We start from the raw sequence: 21,512 nt of genomic DNA on the forward strand, positions 1-21,512 counted from the left end.
GTCCTAAATGGGACATCAGTCCCATTTTCTTTTGTCCTCTCAATTTGTTTTTTATACAAATTCCGCATGTTCTACAGATTTCCTGTATATTTTTTGTTAAATTTTTTGAAGTAAAATATGGCGTAATCTTGTTTTGTATCTGTTTTATTCCTATGTGGCAGTAGTCTTTATGTATCATTTTAATGAATTCTATACTGAAGGTTTCTGATAAAATAATTTTCTCTTTCTTTCATATTTTTTTATAATATAAATTGTGTTTTGATATCAATTTGTTTTTCCTATTTTGTACATCTTCATTCTTCTCTTGATCCCTTTTGATTTCTTCCCATTTTATCCAGTTTATGGTCTTTAATTGTTCATCTTCATTTTCATTTGGTTCTAGAACAGGATTTCTACTCAAGCAATCCGCTTCCAAATTGTCTTTTCCTGGGGAATATTTGATTTTAAAGTCATATTGAGATAAGTAGTAGGTTAGATCTCCTAATTCTTCATCTGTTCTGGCTTTTATGTTTATTCCTTCCAGAGGTTTATGGTCTGAAAACACTGTAAATTTTTTTCCCATAAGCCAATATTGCCAATATTTTACTGCTTCTTTTATTGCTAGGCATTCTAAGTAGATTGCCTTTTTCTTTTTCTGCACCTCGTTTAGTTTTTTTGAAAAGAAGGCGACCAGTTTTTCTTCTTTATTTTCCTGTGGTTGTTTCAAGACTGCTCCTACGCCTTGTATACTGTAAGCTTGAAACAGCAAGTTTCTTTATTCTACAGCCTGGTTACCCTTGCCACCGGCAAGATACAAAACGTACAACGTACAACTGCTTCTTCTTCTTCTTCTTCTTCTATGTTGCGCGCGCTCGCCGCTGTGACGCCGGTGACGTCACGGCCAATCGGAGGTCTCGTAGGCCTAAGCCAATCACGCGCATCGGCTGCGGTGGCGCTTGGAGCGAACCTTCGAAGCGCCATCGCTGACAGAAAGGCGCGAAGTTTAAATTTACTAGGAGCTTTCTTACAGCTCGGCCAGACTGACAGAATGTTTGTCCTCAAACATTGGACTTCGCTTAAATAAAATCATAAATACAACTGATCGCATAAAGATACATTTTAAAGAAACATTTAAAAATAAAAACATTTTACAACTTTTACTTAATAATTAAATGCGCCATCTTAAAACTAAAGATAATAGTCAGTATCGCTTAAGGTAACTCTAAACATTTAAATGCAAACGTAAAAACTTATAAAAGAGAAAAGATATCGAAATATCATTCAGAAACATGTTTAATCCATTTTCGTAGTCGATCTGGAGACAAAATAGAATTATACGGTTTTTGCGTGATGGTGCATCCAGGGATATCTTGTACCACGTACCTATTTTTGTTCAAAACTTTAGTAATTTGATAAGGACCACGATAAGTAGGTTTTAATTTTTTGTTTTCCCCTGGTTTAACCGAGGTATCTCGAACCAAAACATAATCATTGATCTGATATTGAGTTGGCTTTTTATGCCCTTTATCATAAACAGTTTTATTGTAAGCTTTTACTTTATCAGAGGCTTCTTTTGCGATTTCTCGATTTCTTTCTCTTTGTTCTACAAGTTCCGCAGAAGAAAGAGTATTATTAGCCACATCATTTAGAAAAGTGACTAATGGAGAATCTAAACTATTCCGATGTTCGTAGCCAAGTAACAATTTAGATGGAGAACACTTTGTAGACGAGTGATACGTATTATTAATAACATATTGTATATCAGCTATTTTATCCGACCATAATTCTTGATCTTCAACAATTTTTCGTAAAGAGCTTTTAAGGAAACGATTTACACGTTCTACAAGCCCATTAGCCCATGGTGCAGCTACTGCAACTAATCTGTGTTTAATATTCCGATTTTGTGTAAATGTACTAAATTCAAATGAGGTAAAACAAGTACCACGATCCGAGACCAAAATAAATGGATTACCGAAAATATTGAAAATAGAAGTTAAATGCTCTATAGTTTCTTTCGAACTTGTTGATCGCACAGGAAAGAGCCATGTGAATCGTGTAAAGGCATCTATCAATACCAAAATGTGTTTAAATCCATTAGCGGATTCTAAAATCGGACCAAAGTGATCAATGTGTAAGACCGATATAGGTAAATTCGGAGTTTCTTCTAATTGTAGTTCACCTTCCTTAGAATGTGTTGATGTATTCGAAACAAGACAAGTTAAACAATTCTCAATATGATTATTAATTGCTCTCCTCATTGACGGAAACCAATAAGTATTATAAATTCCCTGAAACGTCTTTTCGATGCCACAATGGGCATTGCCATCGTGATAAACTCTTAATATATTCGGAACCATAGCTTCCGGTACATAAAAACGCAATTTATTATCAGAACACTTTCTATATACTAGACCGTGTATTAATTCAAACTTGTCATTTGATTCTTTCTCTAACAAATTCGCAATACTCTGAATCTTTGAGTCGGTAAACTGTCTGTACTGCAATTCAACTTCAGTTGGGAGAGTATTCACCGCAGCAACAGCACGACTTAAAGCGTCCACATGAGACATTTTATTACCATGTCGATGCTTGATTGTAAAATCATAACTTTGCAAACGAATAGTCCATCGAGCAATTCTCGGATTCAAATTAGCTTTGTCCATCGCGTAGACTACTGCATGACAATCTGTAATGACAGTAAATTTTATACCATATAGGTAAATATGAAACCTTTCTATAGCGCGTACTACCGCTAACATTTCAAGCTCAAATGAGTGATATCTACTCTCTGCCGAGTTGGTCGCTTGACTGTAATATGCCACAGGTGCTAAAAAACCTGAATCTTGTCTTTGAAGCAAAATAGCAGCTAACACCACAGAGCTAGCATCCGTATGGAGTTCGGTCTCCAAACTCGGATTGTACAATTGTAAAATTGGTAATGAAATAAGCGTAGATTTTAATTCGTTAAATGATTGCAAACAATCATTATCAAAATTAAAAACTGAATCTTTCTTAAGTAATGAATATAGTGGTTTGGCCTTTTTTGCAAAATATGGAATAAATTTTCTGAAATATCCAATTAATCCAATGAAACGTTGCGTTTCGTGTACGCTTCTTGGTATAGGAAACTTTTCAATCGCTTCGACGTGTCGTTTACTAAGGGTGATTCCCTTTTCTGAAATGACGTATCCTAAATATTCAACCGATTTCTTAAGAAATTGACACTTATCATAATTTACTTCAAAACCATGTTGTTTCAATAGCGAAAGACATTGAAATAAAATAGACAGGCCTTCTTCCACTGTCTTAGTCGGAATTAGAATGTCATCTATATAGACCAAAATTTTACCCATACGTGTAAGCGGTTGTAATATCAATAATAATCGTTTTTGAAACTCAGATGGAGCTTCACAATAACCAAAAGGAAGTTTAACGAACTCAAACTGTCCGTCGGGTGTGGCGAAAGAGAAAAACTTGGTATGATCCGGGTGGATCGGAATGGAATGAAAACTTTCTTTAAGATCTAAAAGAGTTAAAACATTTTTATCTGCAAGTTGTGACAAACAATCTTCAATAATAGGAAATGGGTATTTCTGTTTCACCACCCTATGGTTCAATGGACGGAGGTCCACGCAAAGACGCAATTTACCATTCCGCTTTCGCACAGGAACAATACGTGCACAATAAGGCGAACAACTTTCTTTAATCACGCCGCGCGCAAGTAAATCGTCGGTTATTTCTCGAATTTGCAATCTTTCGGCGTAAGCAAACTTTCTAGGAGCATACGCATAAACAGAATTATCTTTCAAATTAACAGTAACTGGTAGAAGATCTTTAACCTCTTCTGTCTCCGTATTATTTACTTTTTGAATTACTTGAGACACCTGCTTATCGACTTCTGAGCCAAAATCAGTTTTAATTTCGGCGAATGGAGTGTCAAAATCCTCCTCAATCACGTCCGCTGAAGCAACTTCGTTGAACAATTTTACACGTTCTTTAAATTGAGCGTTTGATGGTTTATAAACTAAAGTTAAATTATTCATTGAGAGAAAATCTCTACCAAGTACCAAATGAGTAGACCAATTTGGATTATTTAATACTTGAAAGGACGATTGAGTAGAAACGTTAGGTAAGACTGATAAGCAAATGTTCAATTCTACCGAACCTATTACAGGTATATGAGAACCATTTAAAGCACGGAAATCATTAATCTTGGACTTTTCAAACTTTGAAGATTGACCAAAAAGAATTTTATAAGTTGACTCTTGAATAAATGAAACCGGGCTACCAGTATCAATCAAAGCCAATAAACTACAATCTTTTTTGTTTACCGAATTAACTTCGATAACTGAATCGCTTATCTGTAATCGTAGAGAATTTTCATGGACGCAACCGATTTCAGCCGTGTCCTTGGAGCCAGACTTGTCGTAAGACTCTGTCGTTTCCCTTGTTTCCTCTGTAGCAGCGACGGAAGTTGGCACACTGGCAACTGGGGTAGACGTCGAGGAAGTGTTCTTCTTCTTAAACTCCATCAGCTTCGGACAATTGGTTTTCTTGTGACCCTTAGCTCTGCAATGGAAGCACGTAATCTCTGAATTGGACGTCGGCGAAGAATCCTTCTTGGATGGTGACTTCGACGCCTGAGCCGAATGCTCCTTGGATTTCTCCTTTCTGCCCATCTGTGGTGACGAACGCTTATCATACGACCCTTTGTATGCACTGGTAATGTTACTCATTCTATCCAGCAGCTCATCCACCGTTTGTATTTCCAGCGAAGCAGCAGTTCCTCGTAATGACGGGTTATAAATTCCTCGAATAATCAAATTGATGCAATCTCTCTGAGATAATTGTAAAGGATGCAACAATTTCAACTTATGCATGACGTACTCCTGGAACGTCTCCTTGGGACAATTCCATCTTCGTGTTTCTGCTTTCTGCATAATATCACAGAATGAAATTCGACGCTTAAAACGTCTCACCATAGCCTCCTTAAATTGTGACCATGAGACAGTGACGGCACTCGAATCCATCTCATACCAATCACGAGCCAATTTCGTTAACTTGTTTGTAGCAGCTAACAACTTGACGCTTTCATGTACTCCATGTATCAGAGCGACATGTTCCACTCTTCTCAACCATACGTCAACATCATCTTCTTCAGATCCGCTGTAATTCGGAATCTGCGATGCTAATAACGTTACCGCGTTACCTGGAGCCATCGTAGGTAATACTGACGCGTAACTAAGAGGTGCGGTTTGCCCTTGCGGTAAACCTATTGGAATACCTTGATCGAAGAATGTCTGTGAAAGAGCGGGCGACACACTTGTGGGTGCATGCAAAGAACCCGATGTATTGTCTCTCACTGGATTCGCCGTAAACATGTTTGCCCCTCTATATTGAATATTCGGCACAACACTAGGTGTAACAGGACCCGTATCTTCAGCCTTTGTTTCCGCAAAGCGAGAGATAATCCGTCCCTGATTATCTTGTTTCACTCTAATTTCCTCCATCCGGTCTGTCAAGTTTTGAATAAGCCGGATTAATTCCTTATTCAGCACCGAATCCGCAACGGCAGCATCTTCCTTTGAAGCAGTATTCTCCGAAATCTGGTGCTCTTCATCGTATTTTACCAACCTCTCAATGCATGTTTCCACATCCTGACATCGAGGTATATCACGCTTCCTCATTTCAGCGTGCAGCTGCTCAAGAGTAAGACTCTCAAAGTATTCTTTGCCCATTTTTCCTTTTCCTGAGCGGGTAATCACCATTCTCCCGTGACAAACACAAAATGGCGGCTACAACAGCGCGGATGCGTAATGTCCGACGCTCACACAATGTTCCAACAATGGCGGACTTTTTACTTTCCTTTGTCCGAAGTCCACACAATGTTCCTTCAGATGCAAATTTTACGCGAAAACAACGCGAAAATGAAACTCAAACGAAATATCGAATGATTTCACCAGCAGGATCTTCCCGCAAGCTACCCGCGAGCTCAATACCTACAAGTTACAACTTCGCCACAGCGAATGATTCGACGCCACAAACAAGCTGCTTGTCCATTAACCCGGACACGAAACAGAATGCCTGTATACTCTACGACGAACCGAAAACAACCGTAGGATGCTCACCAGGCTCACTACTCACTATCCCACTTCTGAATTTTTAGCTGTAAGCTTGAAACAGCAAGTTTCTTTATTCTACAGCCTGGTTACCCTTGCCACCGGCAAGATACAAAACGTACAACGTACAACTGCTTCTTCTTCTTCTTCTAAGTTCTATGTTGCGCGCGCTCGCCGCTGTGACGCCGGTGACGTCACGGCCAATCGGAGGTCTCGTAGGCCTAAGCCAATCACGCGCATCGGCTGCGGTGGCGCTTGGAGCGAACCTTCGAAGCGCCATCGCTGACAGAAAGGCGCGAAGTTTAAATTTACTAGGAGCTTTCTTACAATACTTGCATCTGTGTAGATATATCGGTGCCTCTGGGTTGAAAATTGCCAATACTGGTTTTGAGCAAATTATTTTTTTCATTTTCTCAAAAGACTCTTGGCATTTTTCTGACCAAATAAATTTTTGTCCTTTCCTCAACAAGTTATGTAAAGGATCTAATATAATTGATATATTTGGTACATATTTCCTGTGGAAACCTATTTTCCCTAAAAATTGTCGGACATTCTTCTGAGTCTTTGGTTGCGGGAAACTTTTTATAGCAATTAAATTGTCTTTTAATAAGCTAACTGAATTATCTTTTATTACATGACCTAAATATTTTACTGACTCTGATGCAAATGTACATTTCGAGAATTTTAATCTAAAGCCTTCCTTTTTAATCGCCTCGAGTAATTGTGTTAAGTGGCTTATGTGTTCCGAGAAGGTTTTTGAGAATACTAGGATGTCATCTATGTAGTTTACTGCACAGTTTATGAGGTTATTTTTTCTTATAATGTTACTGAGCACTCTTTGGCAGGTGCTGTTTTTAATCCAAACGGTAGGCAGGTCCATTGGAAATGTCCTTCTTGTGTTACAAATGCTGTCTTCTGTCTATCTTCGATTCGTAGAGGGATCGACCAGAATGCTGAGTTTATGTCTAATGTTGAAAAGAATGTGCAACCTCTCGTTTTTACCATCAAGTCTTCCATTATTGGAAAGGGTTGTGCAAGCACATGCAGGATGACTATTTTATTTAGATCCCGAAAATCAATACACAGTCTTGATTTTTTATTTTCTTCTCTTTTATATACCAGGGTTACTGGTGCAGCAAAAGGGCTGTATGACTCCTCGATGAGATTTTTCTTTAGTAGTTGTGAGATTTGTTCCTCTATTTCTTTTTTGTCCTCGATCGTACATTTGTAAGGTCTTTTGTAGCAATATTTATCGACTAATAGCTCGATACGAGCCTCATAGTTCTTTACTGTACCGATATCATATTTATCCCTTGCAAAAACTGCTTTATATTTTTTTATCAGTTTATCTATTTCAGCTTTTTGCTGATAATCTAGACGATTCATTGAAATTTCAAATTTCCTTGTATCTATGTACTCATTAAAATTTGTCTTGTATTTATTAGTGTTTTCACTTGTTGACTTTGGATTTATTATTATTTCTTTTTTTTTGTGTTATTTCTAACCTTTCATTTTGGATTAATTTAAATTCCTTGATCATGTCTAAACCAATTAAAAAATCGTATTTAAAGTTTTCCGAATTTATTACAAATATGTTTATTTGTTTTTCGATCTCAAAGATTTTAGCTTTTATGGTTATCATTCCATTTGTTTTTTTCACACCATTAATCGTTATCAAATTTGCACTTTTTCCATCATGTGGTTTTCTCTTTTGTTACTTTTATTAATTTTGCATTTATTAAAGAGACATTCGAGCCGGAGTCGTATATTCCAGATGTTTCTACCGTGTCGTTTAGTAACAATTTGACTTTTATTAATGGTGGCGCTATTAGTTTTTTTGATCTGCCTCGTTTATTTCCGTTTCTATTTCCGAGTTATTAACAATGTTTATGTTTTTCTTCTTCCCCTTTTCCTCTTCTTTTGTTCTAAACCAGCATGCGGATTCGGAGTGAAAACGTTGACCTTTGTTTAATCTTTCACATATTTTACATTTTTGCCTTTCTGATCTTCCCTTATACTCTGAGTTTATGTTATCTTTTTTTTCTAGGCTTTTTTTATTGACTAGATGTTCATATTTATTTATTTCATTGAACAGATCTTCGATTTCTTTTAAGTTTTCTCTATCAATTCTATTCAATATAAATTTTGGCAAACCCGTTGCAATGAGATCTATCACAGTTCCAGCGTCAAATTTCCTTATTTCCAATAAAAGTCTTTCCTTTTTTATAGCATAGTCTAATAATGAGCCATTTTTGTATGTGAATGATAATGCATATATGATTGGATTCCATCCTTTGTAGCGTATGTTTCACAGAATTTATTTTTCCAATTATTCCACTCTGAATCCAATGTGAGTTTTATCAGCATAGAGCTATACCAATCCAGGCATGATTTATCTAAAAACAGTCTAAGAATTTCAATTTTCCTCTCATCTTCTTTAATTTCGAAGCGTTCACATTCCTTTTCAAACGTTTCTATCCATTGTTTTGCGTTTGAATTTTTGTTTGTAAATTTTTCCAAAACAAACTTCTCTGTAATATTTTTACTGAAAGGTTTTGACTGGAGGTTTGTTTCGCTTCGATAAGCTTTTTTAAAATTTCGGTTAGGTTATCTGAATTACTTACATCCGTCTCGCCGGGTTTCTGAACTGTGTCTTCCTCTAGGAAGTGATCTGCAAATTGTACATTTCCTCCTTCATCTACGTAAATCTCTTTTAACTCCTGTGTCAATCTTATCCAAATTTTCCTTGTTTGGTGTCTTTTCTTTAATGAATTTTTTATTTTCCTGAAAGCTTCTGTATTTAGAATTAGTTTGTGCAAGCCTGCATTTTGTAACTCCTCTGGCATCTTAAACGTCCTTCCCTCTTCTGTCGTAATTGAGGTTATGGTAAAGATGTTCAATTTTCCATCCTCTCCAGCTTTTACAACAAATTCGAATTGTAATTTTTCCATTTTTTTTCTCTATAAATGTCGTTTTGTAGTGCGTTATCTCCCCTTGGGTTCCTTAGGAGTAAATAAACTAAAGGTTTCTCTGAAAAAAGGAGTTTGTATTTATTCACAAGTTCTATTTACACTATTTTCAATCCTCTCACCTGAAAAAAAGGAGAAACGACATTTAAGTTTATTTGTCCTAATAATTCTTCTCCTTTCTACTGTTCTAATTGGAACTATAGTTCGTAACTCTTATTAACTAATTCTCTTAGCTATCTCGAGCACGTCGTCCACACCTCTCTCTCTCCTTCTCTCCCCTCTACTCTGCTGACCACCATTCGCGGGAATATTCAACGTAAGGAATATGCATGCATTTTCTTTACATGTATATAATAGCGATGTATATCGTCGTTATTGAAAACCACGTCATGTCGTTACTAACACGATGACCATCATAATGAGTATAAGGAAAAATTCTTTACACAATAGACATTGAAATTGCACAAACGATATAAGATATAAATAAACCAGTGTCTATGAGAATAGCAATTTACTAAAACCTTTATCTATGCTTGATGAATACAAAAAAAGTATACAATATTCCGCACTACAAAAAAGTGGGGCTAGGTAGGACCTTCATTTCACTTTTGTTAAGCAGATTTATTCTTTCACTACGTATTTAAACCAAAATTACTTGCGTATAGCTGCTTATCCAAAAGTTACAACGATATTTACATAGTGTTATCACGGTGTATCATGATTAATAATATTTTTAATATATATACAGGATGTTTGAGAATTAATAAAAAATGTTTCAAGCTCATGCGGTGATTACACGTGTGACGTTTACTTTTGTATTTCTGAACAATTCTGAACTGTACTTACACGTATCTTTCGTGCACTTTTATGCACAAAACTTCTACAACAAATAAATCCGTATTAAACTAAAGAACACATAAATTAAGCATTCCTACATATTCTTTGGTCATAAATAAACTAATTACAATTCAACAACATTGATTTACATACTCGACGGCTTCATTTTCACAAATAAAGTACGTGTATATAAATGCGTGAATTTGAAATTGCCGCGTTTTGCTTAAAAATGGATGCAAGTTTACGGTACTTTATAAATCTAGTGACTTTGGGCGTGTTCAGTGGACTCAACAGTTGAGTGAGCGCTCGCTGTTATTGGTGTATTCTTTTAGATCATCCAATCAAAATTTTATATTTAAAAGAATACACCAATAACAGCGAGCGCTCACTCAATTGTTGAGTCCGCTGAATGTGCCCTTTAGTTCGCCGTCGCTAATGAAAACCGTATTCTGCTGTATTCTACTGGACACTTATTTATACATTTACGATTTAAAAAAATAAAAAATGATCAAAAATTTGCAGAAATACTAAGCTCAAACAATTAAATTTAAGTTTTGGCAAGCTTTCTTGGAATCAATTAGTCAGCCATACTAGATCCGCCACTTTCTTTTTTGTAATTTTGATTTTAGATTCGTAATCAGTGATCTCAAAAACCCTGAAATATCATATTTCGTACAAACTGAAAAACGCTTTCATATTTTGGCCAGCTTTTTGGGATATTGTCCCACTGTGCGCCGCCGGTCAATGGCGAATGCATACGACAGATGAATTTCATCAAAACTTATAACTATCAATTTATCGATAATAGATATATCACGATCTTTATATTTTATTACTTTGAATACATCAGTTAAAATTCCTCCATCAATGCAAAATGTTAATGCCCATTTCCTCAAAGTTGACATTTCTGCAGGTAACAATATATTTAAAATATTTCGTAAATATTTATAAGCTTTTAGGCTTATACTACGCAAAGATATAGCAGCTGCTATATTATCTTTTGACCACTTTATTTTTCGCATTGTAGGATTTACAAGTCTTTTTATTCGTCCCGGTGTAAATATTCCACTTAAAATTTTTGTCACTTTTTGTTGCAGTATATTCTTAAATCGTTTATTTTGTAATTTTAATTGAGACGCCGAAGTCTACAATTTTCTTTTACAAGAGCTTCATAACTTTTATGAATACTAGAATCTTTTTACGACCGTACAATTGATAAACAATAATAAACAAGAAGAAGGAAGCCAATAACGGTCAAAGCTGGATCACAGTGCTCTTATTATAATTATGTGAATTTTGTATACTGCGTATGTAATCCCCCCAAAAATCACGACGCTGATAGTTTTTCAGCATTGATGCATACATACCAGGTGTATGCATATGAAAGTGGATTTTACCATAGATGGTCATAGATCAATGTAGTTACCGTCAGAGCACGTCATTGACGCCATTTGCTTGTTCTGATATCTGACAAAGATTTTCAACTCACAACAATACAAGTTTCATACAACAGTATAGTTTGTAATAGCGTTGAACATGTCGAACTTTGTGCCTGATAACTACGATTTGCTGACAGTATTGATTTTCTGTTACAAATTGAAAAAAACTGCTACAGAATTGCATCAAATGCTTGTCGAAGCTTTCGGTGAGCATGCTCTTGGTAGATCACGGTGCTATTAGTTGTTTAAAAAATTCAAAAGTGGCGATTTTGACGTGAGAAACGAAGAACGTGGAAAACCACTGAAAAAGTTTGAAGACAGAGAATTGCAAGCATTATTGGATGAGGATGACGCTCAAACTCAACAGCAACTCGCGGATCAATTGAATGTGACACAAGAAACCGTTTCCAGACGTTTGAAATCCTTGAAAGATCCAGAAGGTGGGAAAATGGGTTCCACATGAACTGAATGAAAGATAGCAGGAAAACCGGAAAACCATTTACGAAATGCTGCTCACCAGGAACAAAAGAAAGTCATTTCTCCATCGAATTGTGACTGGCGATGAAAAGTGGATATATTTTGAGAATCCTAAGCGTAAAAGATCATGGGTAACTCCAGGCAAACCATCGACATCGACTGCAAGGCCAAATCGCTATTGACGGAAGACAATGCTCTGTGTTTGGTGGGATCGGAGAGGTGTGATCTATTATGAGCTGCTAAAACCTGGCAAACCGTTAATACTGAACGCTACCGACAACAAATGATCAATTTGAATCAAACTTTGCTTGAAAAACGACCGGAATATCAAAGAAGGCAACACAAAGTGATTTTGCTTCATGATAATGCACCATCACACACAGCAAAATAGGTCAAAGAAACGATTGAGACGTTTGATTGGGAAATACTTTCGCATGCCGCTTACTCACCAGACTTGGCTCTGTCCGATTACAACTTATTTGCATCGATGGGACACGCACTTGCTCAGCAGCGCTTCAGTTCTTACGAAGATGTACGAAAATGGCTAAATGACTGGTTTGGTTCAAAATAGCAACAATTTTTTTGACATGGCATCCACAAATTGTCACACAGGTGGCAAAAATGTATAGCTAGCGATGGGAAATACTTCGAATAAAATATTTTTTATGATTTTCATGCAATAAACGTGTATTTTCTATTAAAAAAATCCACTTTCATATGCATACACCTGGTACTTACTACCGCAGTAATATCACTTACAAAGGGAGGACCAGGTGACTTACCCTGGGATTTCAATCCCAAGTTTTGTGGTGCTTCTAGAGGTGAAAAAAAAAGACCCGTGTCCCGGCGTTTGATTGAATAGGCCTTAGTTTCTGAGTAATAAATTTTTGAATATTGGCCATATCCCAAGCGCGCCGCATCGCGCTGTATGAATCTTCCCGGTAGCGATGCTTCCAACCAATGCGATTGGCTCCGTGAGTCAGACGTTCGCCTCGTAATTCGTAAGGTCGAGTTCGCTCCTGGAGGTAGGTAATAATTTTTTTTTTTAATAGGATATTTTTAATTATTTTAATGATACTGATACAGTATTCAAATTTTTGAAATATAAAATTTAATTTAATATCACATTATAAACATTAATTTAAATTTAATTTTAAGGAAATTTTAATTCAAGTAATAATATTTGAAATAATAGATGAGTTCTAATAATAATATATAAACTATTAGATAATAAATATAAAAAAATAATAATATATATAATATAACAATAGACAGTAAGGTTAAATAACTGAAAAATAATAAAGAAGGTATTATAGATCAGTGACGATGTTAGGTAGGGGAACAATGAAAACTTTGAGGGAGTTACGATTACAATTAGATGGTGGGGGCAGTCAGTCTGCTCTTGCAAACAGCCGCAGCTATATCATTTGAACATATTCATGTGCAAATATTTCTGGACTGAAAACGTGATAAGTTGTAACAATGGCAGAAAATGAAAATATTTTTCAACCATCAACAAGTAGAACGACGATCGACCTTGTTATTGGATTAGATGAGTTTTCGTTTATGGCGTCTTATATTAAACAAGACATTACAGACGGTTTAAAAGTTTGTTGTGAAATGTTAGAGTCCTTCAAAATCGCCGAAGGATTTCCAAGCGAAGTTGTGACAAGTATTAAAGCAAAACTTCTAGGGGAAAAAATGGCCGAAGCCATTATCGAGGTTCTCAAAAACTTTAATTTCAACGATAAACATGCCCTTTTTTTTCCAGAGGAAGAAATTTCGCAAGAATTTGAAGAAGAAGAAGACGTTCGGATTGATTCATCACCGGAGAAAGCGGCTTCCAGCACGTGTTCGTCCAGTACGTCCATTCCTTCACAATCAGTATCCGAAGAAGAGTACGAACCGCAATGCAAGAAGCATATGATTACTGGTTACATACCATTGGAAACGAAAATAAAAATTCTGAATATAGTAAGAGAACACCCTAAATGGAGTATACAAACAATTCATAAACGTGGAGGTACCGCTCTTCAACGTAAAAGTGATTTGAAACGATGGCGTGCAGAAATCGAGCAAGGTGGTGGCGTTAAAGAAAAGTACGAGGCTATTAACAAATGGACCATTGACCGTTTTCGCGAAGCCAGGATACAGAAGAAACCAGTGACAACGCGGATGCTGCAACAATGGGCTTTCCAAGCAGCGGTACAATTTGAAGGCCTTAATTTTGTAGCATCTCATGGATGGGCAGTTAGATTCAAACAAATCTTTAAGATTCGACAAAGGAAAGTCACGCGATATATTAAATCGAAAAATGCTTTGGATATCCCAGATATATTAAAAGAAGCAGGTAAAGAACCCCGCACACTCCTTTTGGGAAATGGAGTTCCGTGAATTTGGCTATAATTTTGCCAATTTGTTATTTAAGTCATACTGATGAAAAGTTATCATGGCCATAAAAAAAACTTAATCCTATGAGCCATTTTCAACGTATAGTCGCTCAAATGTCTGTAATAGTACGATTTTCTATATACATCCTAGGTAGCAAGATGATGTCAAATGACGTCTTAATAACATCTTTAGCATTAATAACATGTCATTAAGATGTCACTTTACGTCACCCTGTTACCTGGGATGTCATTTTTCATATTCTTAGCGTTTTTCAGGATTAACGTAGACTTGTTCAAATAGGATCAACGCGTTATTTCCTCCGCTACGATTGCGTGTTGCTCGCGTCTTGTTAAAACTACAATCGTCGAATTATTCTATTAATCTGGTATATTAGTCAGTTCGTATATTTTCATTGTCATGATTCTACGTTAATCCTGAAAAACGCTAAGAATATGAAAAATGACATCCCAGGTAACAGGGTGACGTAAAGTGACATCTTAATGACATGTTATTAATGCTAAAGATGTTATTAAGACGTCGTTTGACATCATCTTGCTACCTAGGATGTATATAGAAAATCGTACTATTACAGACATTTGAGCGACTATACATTGAAAATGGCTCATAGGATTACGTTTTTTTTGGCCATGATAACTTTTTATCAGTATGACTTAAATAACAAATTGGCAAAGTTATAGCCAAATCCACGGAACTCCATTTCCCATAAGGAGTGTGCGGGGTCCTTTCAAAAGCGCATAGTTAAGCAAATTTTAAAATTCAACAGAGATTACGTAATCAACTGATCAAACCGGCTGCGGCTGTGAGTATCGAGTCGATGTGCGAAGAATTTTATCTACTAAAGGCGAAAAAATCATTGAAGTGTTTCTCGGAGATTTCAACAAAATCACCCACAGTTATACGGCACAATATGCGATAACTGCCTCGGGAAAACTACTACCAAAAGTGTTCCTGTGCATGCAAGAGCCAAAAGGGATATTTGGTCCTCGTGTCTCGGCTACAATCGACAAGTTATCGGAATGCTATGGTAATGTACACGTCACCGCCTCGAAATCAGGTAAATTAACAAAAGATCACTTTAGCCAATTCGTCGTAAACATTATCAAACCTTATTGCAACGATAACGAATTCTTACTCATCTTGGACTCATGGGGAGGGCAAACGGATCTAGCACACTTTAATAGTGTTTTTACCAATGATGACGGAAATTGTAGTTCAACAGTGAAAATTATTTCACCTCATTGCACGCCGTACTGTCAACCATGCGATTTGTACTTTTTTCGACAAGCAAAAAACTTCATCCAAAGAATCCAAAATTCTGTTGAAGTTTTACAACAAAACCGGCAGCTCTCTTCGCGAGAAGACGCAATAAAGATTCATTCATTAATTCATTCACAATTATCAACTAAAGCTTTTAAAGATATGATCGAGTACGCTTGGTTTGCATCAAAATTAATTCCTAAAAGAAATGTGTTCGGAAACGTCAACGAAATATGTTTCCTCCCGGATTTATGGAAAAATAAATGTGTATGTGGTACTCCTTCATTTATTCGTTGTGCAAACTGTAAAAAATTTATATGCTTTAAATGTTTTTATGATGTTTATCATCCAAGTAATTGTTCCGCATCGAAATAATTGAATTTGAATTATGTAATATGTATCAGTATCATTAAAATAAATAAAAATATCCTATTAAAAAAAAAAAAATTATTACCTACCTCTCCAGGAGCGAACTCGACCTTACGAATTACGAGGCAAGCGTCTGACTCACGGAGCCAATCGCATTGGTTGGAAGCATCGCTACCGGGAAGGTTCATACAGCGCGACGCGGCGCGCTTGTGATATGGCCAATATTCAAAAATTTATTACTCTGAAACTAAGGCCTATTCAATCAAACGCCGGGACACGGGTCTTTTTTTTTCACCTCTAGAATCACCAAAAAAATTGGGATTGAAATCCCAGGGTGAGTCACCTGGTCCTCCCCTTGTTAGTCAAATTGACTTATTCTCCTACTTTAGATAAATATTGCGAAGAATATTACTACGTCGACCCGTCATCAGAGGTCTATCGATGTTCGCAAAATTTCTCGCAAGTGCTGAGATACGCGTATATCGCTTTATATAAAATCTCGAATTATAACTTACACAGGCGTCTATGATAGATTTCCATTACAATGCCTTACTGATGAGTCCAGTAGTGGAAACTGGGACGAAACGCCAACTCGTGATATTCTTCGCAATCTTATTTTTCACAGATTTTAGATTTATCATTACTTTAACATTTACATCGTTAAATTTTAATATATGTCTTTCAACATTGTATGATTACGCAAGGTAATAATGACTCACGGCGTCTCTTCCCTGTGTTGAAGAAGACTACACTTTATTTATCGTATAAAACTTTGTTTGACGCTTGATACACGTAACGTGATAATCGTAACACAAAACATAACGTAATGATAACGATAGTAATGGAGAGGGAAACCTCCCAGCAGTAATGTCTCACTCCTCAGACTGAAGCGCCGTTACCTAACATATGCATGTAGGCCCATCCGTGTCAAACATGGCGCGGGACGCGGGAATAAAATTTCAATGTGGCCTTAACACGCCGCCCGCCTTGAAAAGTTAAATTTTTTAATATGAAACGATTTGTCGTCTAAAATGAGCAGCCTGCTCCTTTAGTAAAATATCAAAGAATCTGAAACAAACTATGCAGTAATACTGACTAAAAATAACAAATAATGCGAAATAATATAAATTCAGTAGGTAGTTGAGAAAATCAATGTTCCATGGGGAGCTTAGCCGATTAGCAGGTCTCTTGAAAAGACCTCTCGCGGTTTTGTGAGTAACCGCTCTGACAATGCCATCGCTACCAGGGTGAGTTTCTGTCAGGCTGTGTTCGGAAACTGCACCCTGAAGGTAGAGCCAGGTGCGTTATGGTGGGGGCAAGGTGCTCCCTAGGTGCGAATAGTTTCCGAACGGCAAATGAAATGGAAAAATGGCAAACAAAGCTCAGTCTCGCGTTATTGTATCCTGCGCCGTGATTGCTGGACAAGAATTAATAAGAACAATTTTCAATAATTTACAATACGAAAGTAGTAATGACGAGAAAGACGGAATAATTGAGGAAGCAAATTTTGTTGAAGCTCAAATAAGATTTGGCAATCGAAGCTGCTGTAAGGCTAAGGAATAGTTCTATGTCAATGAAATCATACCAAAATTTACTAATAAAGTATTCCGTCAGCACTTTCGCATGACTAGAATAACTTATGAAAATCTCGAACGATTAGCTCCGATATTAACGCGAAATGGGAAAGAAGGAAAACCTATGATTCCAATTAGACAGCAGCTTTTGTCAGTCATTTGGCTTTTGGCAACTCCAGATTCTTTTCGGTAAATAAAAGTTTCTATAAATATAAGCATTAGATTTTTTATTAATAATATGTGCAATAATTACATCAATGTTATAGGTCTGTTGCAGATCGTTTTAATATGGTAAAGTCTATTTTACATGATTCTTTCCGTAGAGTTGTGTATGCTTTGAATGACATAGCAGTTCTAATATTGTATGGCCACAAGGAGACAAATTAATTGCAGTAAAGAACAGAATGAAATTGGTGTCCTTCCAGATGTCATAGGAACTATCGACGGTTCGCACATACCCATTCTTGCTCCACATATAAAACTATTATACATATATTTTCTACTATTTTTATTATCTTTTCATTGTTCTAATAACTCATCTTATTTTTATATTTTTTTTAGCTTCAATCTGAATCATACAGAACTAGGAAATGTCAATATGCTCTTACTTTGCAAGCTGTTTGGAATGCAGATTTAGTGTTTACAGATTGCTTTGTGGGATGGTTCTGTAAATGATTCCAGAATATTTAAAAATTCGGATTTATGAATCTCTGTGCAAGAAAATCGTTGAAATTTTTTTCCAGGAAATGAATATATAATTGGGGATAAAGCTTATCCAGTATTATCTTGGTGCATTGTACCCTATATAAACAAAGGAAAATATATTTGACAGAGGTTAGTTAACTTTATTGTTTCTTTTATTTTTCATATCTGCATTAATTAAACTGTTATTTTCTGATTTTGTACATAGACTCAAATCAACTTTAATAGGGAATTGTCAAAAATGAGACAAGTAATAGAGAGACCATTTGCCTTACTAAAGGGAAGATTCCGAAGATTGAAATATTTGCATATGAGTGTGGCGGATCTGATTCCCTATGTTATATTAGCCTGTTGTGTACATACTACACAACCTATGTCTTGAAGGATGTAATGATAGAGTGGATGATTTTATTGAAGAGGGAAGACGACATGATGAAAGAGATGGTGGTGAACAGAATCAAGAGAATCAAAGTCAAAGGTCAACGATGAACTTATAGACCAGGAGCCCATAACAGATTTTTTGGACATCATAGTATTCAATTGGAGACCTATATTACTTTACTATTACAGTATTAGAGACAACGGGAGACCAATTGGCATACGTGTACAGTGGATGTATTTGTTAGAGCGTTTGCTTATCATCTAGAGGGGGTTGCAACGGTTTTATCCAATACTTAAGTCTATCGGGTGAGAGGACAGAGTTAAACGGCTTAGACGTTAGGTTAAAGCCCGGAATGTCCGTTACAACATATCTGTGTAAGGGCAAATTTTCAAATAATTATTTGTATTATGAAAAAAATATTATAGTATTCAGTCTGAAAGTTGTACCAATCTCTGAAGAAAGAAAAAATACCCGACGGACTAAATTGACATACCTCTAACAGTATTTGTGTTGCCATTTGGTAAACAATTACATTTTTGCGTAAGTTAATGGAATATACCATTGGCATACTGCTCGGGTGGATGAAAAGATCGCTATGTCGATTTAAAGACGTGCGTCAACACAGTTGATCAGGTATGATAGTATTTGGTATGCCATTTGATTTTCTAGTTATTTATTGCATGTACAATAAAAACCATAATTGGCATACTTATTTGTTGGATGCATACGCTGCATACTCGAAAAAGGCTGAAAAAGTGCTTATAAACATGACAGTATGTTTTAAATTGAAGAAAACTGTAATATTATTCCATTATTTTAGTATTTGCGTAATTACAAAATAAAAAAATGTTTACAGTTATCTTGATAACAAAAAAGTAGATTTTTTCTGTTACTTTTGAATGTTTATTAAAAACTTGACAGATTTTTCAATAAACTTAACAAATGTTTTGTACTGTCTGGATAAGTATAACTAATAGTTTTTTGAACATGGCCGGAGACACTATCGCGTCTCCTGATAAATTAAAGTATATTACACAATTATACATTATATATACATATATAAATTTGTATTCTCAACAATATAATTTTTCAATGAAATAATTAATTATCTGTTTGTTATTAAAAACAACGTACATAATTAAAAGGAAAATTTTTATGTCTAAAATAAGTAAAAATTAATAAAGTCTTAATTATAATAATATATTAATTTATTAAATAAAGATACATATATAATATCGAAACTAGTTTCTATTTTACTAGGTCTTTATCAGTCGACAATAACAAATTCAATATCTCTCTTTACGCGTTAAATACAGAGAAGTAAAAACTAAAAACACTAGAGTAGCATAACTATTTTTACAATTATTATTATATGGCATTTCTGTCTCGTAACCCAATAGCACAAAACACTGTCAAAGGCATAAAACATTAATAAAAATTCTTTTATATGCACAAAATGTTGCCTATTACGAAAATATTATACAATACATATTGTCATTGATTTGCTATAATATGTAGACTTATTGTAATAGATTAAGTCAATTATATTAAAAAATAATGAAAAAGAAAAAGTTCTACGAGCCAAAAGTTCGTTAAAATATAAAATTATTAGTAAATAAAAATTGTCATTTAGTTAAAATTACATTGTTTAATTAGACAACAAACGTTTTCAAAGTTCGAATCGTTTGTTGTCTAATTAAACTATGTAATTTTAACTAAATGACAATTTATTTATTTACTAATAATTTTATGTTTTAACGAATTTTTGACTCGTAGTCCTTTTTCATTATTTTTAAATTTATTGAGCCTTATCACAAATATATTTCAATTATATTAATTAAGTTTATTTTTTTTTATATCGTTGTTTTATCTATTATTAACGCACTTTTAACTACCATGTAACTTCTGTTTTTTTTATTTTTATTGTACTTTTTCTTTTTTTCATTTGTTTGATATAATGTTTCGCGCTCATATTATAATAAGTTTTTATATTATCAAGCCATTATATTGTCAATCATTGATGAAAGATCTGTGTAGAACATCTTCTTATACAATTATTTATAATACTTTTTATTTTAACATCTGATTTTATTTTATTCGTTGTCGTTTAACCTATTCTATCATAAGAAGAGCTGTCACTAAACCCAATGAATTGTATCGCAATATGGAATGCACACGCACGATTACCATATAATTGTATTTTACTATTACTAAATTTATATAAATAATAAATATTATTACTTCTTTAATAAAGGCTTATCATTCTAATTATAGTATCTTTTTGCTAATTATAATATTTTTGTTTTAATTAAAACTCGTTTGTAGGAGACACAGGCTTGTCATGCTATGTTGTGTTGTGTGTGTGTGCTCATTAAAAATAAAAATTTTATATCTAATCAAATATCCTTTCACTAAATATAGATAACAACGTAAATGTCCTCATAATTAACAGTAAAAAAATAAGATAACTAATAATTAATTGCATATAATATATCATTGTTACATAACGTCTTACTACGTGTATAAATTATTTATTCACTATCGCGATTTACATCCATTCCATTGGTATGCCAATAATGTAATTAGCAGTATATGATGTGAATTATTTATCCTCAAAAAAGGAACTCGAATACTATCATACCTAATCAACTGTGTTGACACACGTCTTTAAATCGACGTAGCGATCTTTTCATCCACCCGAGCAGTATGCCTATGGTATATTCCATTAACTTACGCAAAAATGTAATTGTTTACCAAAAGGCAACACAAATACTGTCATACCCGAGCATATGTTCTAAGAGCTCACTTTGCGCCATTATGCCGACCTCTTCCATCCACTTTAGAGGTATGCCAATTATAGTCCGTCGGGTATTTTTTTTTCTTCAGAGATTGGTACAACTTTCAGACTGAATACTATAATATCTTTTTCATAATATACAAATAATTATTTAAAAATTTGCCCTTAACAAATACATCCACTATACACGTATGCCAAT

This window comes from Cyphomyrmex costatus, unplaced genomic scaffold (genome assembly GCF_001594065.2).
Source record: "Cyphomyrmex costatus isolate MS0001 unplaced genomic scaffold, Ccosl1.0 scaffold1798, whole genome shotgun sequence".
Taxonomy (NCBI): domain Eukaryota; kingdom Metazoa; phylum Arthropoda; class Insecta; order Hymenoptera; family Formicidae; genus Cyphomyrmex; species Cyphomyrmex costatus.